The sequence below is a fragment of the Chrysochloris asiatica genome, unplaced genomic scaffold, assembly GCF_000296735.1.
Source record: "Chrysochloris asiatica unplaced genomic scaffold, ChrAsi1.0 scaffold00287, whole genome shotgun sequence".
In the NCBI taxonomy this organism is placed as follows: Eukaryota; Metazoa; Chordata; class Mammalia; order Afrosoricida; family Chrysochloridae; genus Chrysochloris; species Chrysochloris asiatica.
The window spans coordinates 883,296-889,300 of record NW_006408805.1 but is presented as its reverse complement, the minus strand read 5'-3'; the positions used below and the strand labels follow the sequence as shown (position 1 = coordinate 889,300).

The 6,005-nt window shown below is 42.3% G+C and overlaps 1 pseudogene; it reads right to left on the bottom strand.

The window, feature by feature from the left end:
- Nucleotides 1-233: 233 nt before the first annotated feature.
- LOC102818858 lies at nucleotides 234-1,594 on the bottom strand (annotated as a pseudogene).
- Between the last annotated feature and the right edge of the window lie 4,411 nt (nucleotides 1,595-6,005).

Here is a 6,005-nt window from a genome sequence, read left to right as displayed (position 1 = left end):
CAGGTTCTCAGGGCTAGGGCAGAGCAGAAGGGGCACCCACGAGGTCAGCAGGAGCTGTAGGGTCAGAGGTGGGCAGCTGCGAGGGCTAGGGGGTGATGCTGGTAAGCCCCCATCTCCACCCTATCCTTCCTTCATTGTGTTTGTTGGGGGTATGGGGGAAGCTGGCAGGAGCAGTGCAGTGGGGCTGGACAAGTTGCCCTATGGGAGTTGCTGGGTGGCAGTAGAGCTGGCGCTTACAGAGTGCAGGTGGGAGAGGGCCCCAAGAAAAGAAACAAGCCTGGTGTGGGGGCAGGAGGCAGGACTAGGGGTCGAGGCCAGACTGTGCAGGAAGACAGGGAAGCCAGGAGTAAGGATAGGAGTGAGGTGGGATGGGGAAAGGCCTTCCCGGTCAGTCTGTATCCCAGCCACACAGGACAAGTCCTTGTCAGTCCGAGGTTGAGAACAGGCGCATCCAAGAGGTCACAGATGCCTTCACTGTCGTCCAGGTTGTAGATGTAGTCATGGTCTCCAGGTGGTGGAGAAAGACGCAGGAGCGGGGCAAACACTTCTAAGGACATCAGCTCCTCCAGCAGCTCAGAACTCATGCACTCTCGTGTGGGATTGAAGATTTCTGACAGCTCTGTGGAGCTCCAGAACACCTGTGAAGTCCGCTTTGACCGGCTCAAAGGAGGTAGCAGGCCTGGGTGTTGCTGTCCAGCAAGGCAGAAGACTACAGCGGTCGGATGTCCAGGGCTGTTGCACCCAGCGGAAGTGAGCTGAGCATACCACTGTCCTTGCAATCATTTCCAGGACCGCAACTCACTGTGCTCTCAACTGCTGGACTGGCCACCGTCTGAGCTAGATGCCGCTGGAGACAGGTGTAGGGATGCTCAGCTGGAGACTGGTTGGACAGGAGGCTTCCTGAGGCTGGGCCAGGGCAGGTTTGGGCGGCGGTGGGGGTGGGGGTAGAAGTGGCAGGAGGGCCCTGGAGCAGATCTTCAGGGGGTGACACCAGGCACAGCCACAGGTGGGAGCTCAACCCCTCTTTGTTCACCAGCAACACCTCAGTGGGACCACTCACAGTCTTCAGGTGAATCTGGTACTTCTTTTGCCCATCTAGGCCCTCTGGGATGGGCATCTCCAAGCTGGTGCCCGATGGGGCCCGGATGGCCAGGAGGGTATCCCCAACAAAGCTTCTGCAGGTGTCCTCATGAGTCACGTAGGCCAAGCAGCTGTTTTGAACTCCTCTGTGATGTTCCGGATGCTCTGCTGTACTCACACCTTGTGCTGGTCCAGTTCTTGTTCCCGTTGCTGCAGCTCCTTGATCTCTGCCTTAAATTCAATCCACAATCTCCCAAGTATTGCAGCCAGGCCCCATGCCCTTCCACTGGATGCTGTTCTTAGATTTTTTTCTCGATCAACCAGATACCTTCTAGTATGTTAGTAATGTAAACCCGCCACTTCTGGCACACAGCGAGGGTGTCAGCTGCCAGCTTGAGGTCAAGCAGGCCTCCTGCAGAAACGACACAAACTTGGTGGTGAGAAGTCCCAGACTCTTCTCGTGCTGGCTTGGAGTGCCCGGGGGCGGTGGTGCTTGTGGCCTGGCCTTCGCCATTGCGCCCGCCCGCCGCCTCCCTTCAGCCAGGCCAATTCTATTTTGTTTTAATGTGTGTATTAGGAGTTTTTTCTTTCCCACTCAACATGAGATGGCAATCATGCCCATATAGGCCAGCCACAATTGTATCTTCTGTAGCTCCAGCCACTGGCAAACTAGAATGGTGTACGTGTTTCCATTCTTTAACTTCACTCATAGAAGACAGAGTTGTTATGCGTTAGAACAGAGTCAACAACATTTAGCAACAACAAGAGGAACAAATCAACGTAAAATCATCGATTAAATACAAATATGACAACTCCTGGTGTGGCACTATAGGATCAGTACTGCACTGCTAACCACAAGGTTGGCAGTTCAAACCCACCAGCTACTCCCCAGAAACCCTATACAGGGTCATTATGAGTTGGAACTGACTTGACAGCAGTTAACAACAACAACAACAACAACAGCAACCCCACAATTTTAGAGACAATAGACAATTTTAGCTCACACAAAAAAACAAGAGAGAATGACCAAGCTGCTGAGTCAGAAATCATTTCTGAGAAGAAAAGGTAATGGAACGAACTGAAAAAGAATTCAAAAGTATGATATTTAGGTACCTTCAAAGGACTGAAAGAAAGATTGAGGAAATCAAGGATAACACAGAAAAAACTTCAGAAGAATTTAGGAAAACACTAGAAGAACAAACATAAAATAAATGCAAATTTTGAAATAATACAAAACCTGCAATTAAAAATCCAGAAGATTAATTCTAAGATTCAAAAAATGGACAATACATATAAGGGGCAAAGGAGTAGATTTGAAGCAATGGAAGCCCAAATTAGTGAGCTCGAAAATAAATCTCTCAATACTAGTATAGAAGAAGAGCAATCAGAAAAATGAATGAAAAAAATCCCACGAAAGCCTAAGAGTTATGTAGGACACCATAGAGGAACAACTTAGGGTGATCAGAATTCTAGAATAGGAGGAGACAGTAAAAAGCACAGAAAAATTGTCAAAGAGTTGTTGGAAGAAAACTTCCCTAACATGAAAAATGAGAAGATGAGCATACAAGAAGCATACAAACAGGATACATTCAAAAATAAAATCACCAAGACATATATATCATAGTCAAACTTTCTAAAGCCAAAGACAAGGAAAGAATCCTGAGAACAGCTTGGGAAAAATGAAAAGTTACCTATGAAGGAGAACTAGTAAGACTAAGCTCTGGTTTTTCAACAGAAACCATGCAGGCAAGAAGGCAATGGGGTGACATACAAAACTCTGAAAGAAAAATATTTCCAACCAAGAGTCATATACCCAGCAAAGCTTTCCCTCAAATATCATGGCTAAATTAGGACATTTCCTGGTAAACAGAAATTAAAGGGATTTGTAATGACCAGACCAACTTTACAAAAAACTCTAAAGGATATTCTTTGGACTGACATTACCATACATGACAACATCACCCAGAATTCAATCTAGATATAATGAAGTCAACTGTGAAGCAAAAAGAGGGAATAGTATAGATAAGCAACTTTCAAATGGCAAGAAAGACAAGTTTATTGTAGGATAAAACATATTGTTTTAAATACGGAAAACTTTAAAAATTTATATTGTAACCTGTGATTTATTCTGAAAATTAATACACCTGCACACTAAAATAAAAGAGAAAAATCAGAAGGATTTAGCAAACATTAACACAACAGAAATGAAAATGAAAAGAAAACCCACAAACAAAACAAACAGCATAGAAAATTACATAGGACAAAGAAACAAGTAGCATCACACACACACACAAACACAAACAGCAAAATGACAGCCATCAATTCATACCTATAGATAATTACACTAAATGTAAATGGATTAAACACACCAGTCAAGAGACAGAGAGAGAAGAATGGATAATAAAACATGATCCTTCAATATGTAGTCTACAAGAGACACATCAAAAAGATGAAGACAGCCTAAATGTACATCAACAGAAGAATTGTTAAACAAATTTTGGTGCATAACTACACAACATTGAAGAATAATGATGAGTCTGGGAACACTTGACAACATAGATAAACTGAAGGATGTTATGCTAAGTGAAATTAGTCAATCACAAAAGGACAAATACAGTTGAGACCAATATTGTAAAAGGTTAAGAAAAGATTTTCTTAATAATAAAATGAACAATAAACACATGTGTACCCATGTTCATTGTAGCACTGTTTGAGTCACAAGGTCGGTGGTTCAAGCTCACCAACCACTCCTTGGAAACCCTATACAGGGTCACTATGGATTGGAATCAACTCGATGGCACTTAAGAAGAAGAAGAACAACATCTATCTTTGCTTGGACTCCTGGTGTGGTGCTGTAGGATCAGCATTGGTCTATGAATCACAGGTCTACAGTTCAAACCCAACAGCTGCTTCTTGGAAACCCTATGTAGTTGTTGTTAAGTGCCGTTGAGTTGGTTCCGATGCACAGTAACCCTGTACAGGGTTTCAAGGAGTGGCTGGTGAGTTTGAATCACAGACCTTGCAGTTCAAACTGAACTTGCAGTCCCGCACATTAACCCACCTGGAAACCCTCTACAGGTGGCTATGAATCAGAATTGACTCAACCTCATTTAACAACAACAGTAAATTTACATTTGCTGCAAACATATTCATGAATGTGGTGGAATATATGAAGGTCAAAAAGTTACCAACACATCTTAAACATAACCAAACACCTTGAAGGAGTGAGCCATTGGCTCTGGGGCTCAGGACCATATTCTTGGGGAACACCATGGTCAATTGGCATTAAGACAATGTTCTACATTCTACTTTAATGAGTAGCAGCTGATGTCTAAAAAGTTCCCAAGTGGTTATCTAAGGGGCAACCATTTGTCTCTTCCTGTCTAGAGAACAGAAGAGTGAAGAAAATTGAAGACACAAGGAAATGATTAGCCAATGGAGTTAAAGGATCATGCAAATATCAGTCTCCACAACCCTGAGACCAGAAGAACTAGGTGATGACTGGCTACCTCTACAACCGCTGTGAAACAGATCACATTAGAAGGTCTTCAATAGAGTGGGAGAAAAATGTGAAACAAAACTCAAAATTACAAAGATTAGCTTACTATTCAGATAGAGACTGGTGGAACCCCTAAGATGGATATATTTTTAATTGTCTTTCAGGTCTAGCAATATATTTACCCCTATGGCTTAATTTCACCCAAACAATAGACAGGCCTACAAGGGGAGCCATAACACTAGGAAGGTATGCATACTTTAGAATAACCAACCATTTGAGATGAAAAGCATAGCATTTACCTAAGAAAAGGTTTGGAAGGGTTAGAAAAGGAGGAATAGAAACCAAAAACACAGGGAGGAAATTCAAGGGTTTATGACAACTAGGTAAATACTATTGTACACACAATCCTGCAGTGATGGTGATCTATGGGTAGATGCATGGATAGACATGTAGTTTAAATGGACATGGGAGGGAGAGTGAGAGTATACCTTGGGTATATATAGGTTTCACAGAGTATAATTGTGCACGAATATTAACCTTTGCTGTAAATACATCCATGAATGTAGTGGAGCTATGGGGATAAAGTTATGAAAACTTCTTAGACATAACGAAACACCTAGAGGACTGAGTCTCTGGGATTGGGACTCAGGACTTGGGGGACAACAAGGTCAGTTGGCATAGTATGACCATGTTCTACATCCTACTTTGATGAATAGCAACTGGAATCTTAAACACTAGGAAGAAGCCATGTAAGATGTCTCTATTGTTCTCTTCCTGTTCAGAGGAAATAAAAATGAAGAAAATTGAAGACATATGGAAACAATTAGTCCAATGAATCAATGAACCACATGAACATTGGTCTCCACAACTCTTGAGACCAGAAGAACTAGATGGTGATCCACTACCGCTACCAATTGCTCTGAAAGGGATCACATTACAAGGATAAAGTGGAAGAAAGATGTGGAACAAAACTCAAAACCCAATTCACAATAAAAATCTAATAACACACAAACACATACAACTTTAAACTACTTTGCTCTGTAAATGTTACCCATTCAACAATAAAATGTGAATAAAATTTTTTTAAAAAATTCAATGGTCAGAAGAGACTCTGAAACTTGCTCTCCGGTGTAGAGATGCTAAAGCAAATGGAAGAAATGAGGAGGTCCAAGAGCTGAACAGAAAATTTCAGAAATCAGCTGGAGAAGATAAAGCCAAATACTATAATAAAATATGCAAAGATTTGGAATCAGAAAACCAAAAAGGAAGAACGCAGTTAGCATTTTTCAAGCTGGGGGAACTGAAGAAAAAATTCAGGCTTGGCTTTCGTTATTGAAAGATTCTCTGGGCAAATTATTGTATGATGCAGAATGCATCAAGAGAATATGGAAGGAATACACAGAGTCATTGTACCAAAAGGAAATGG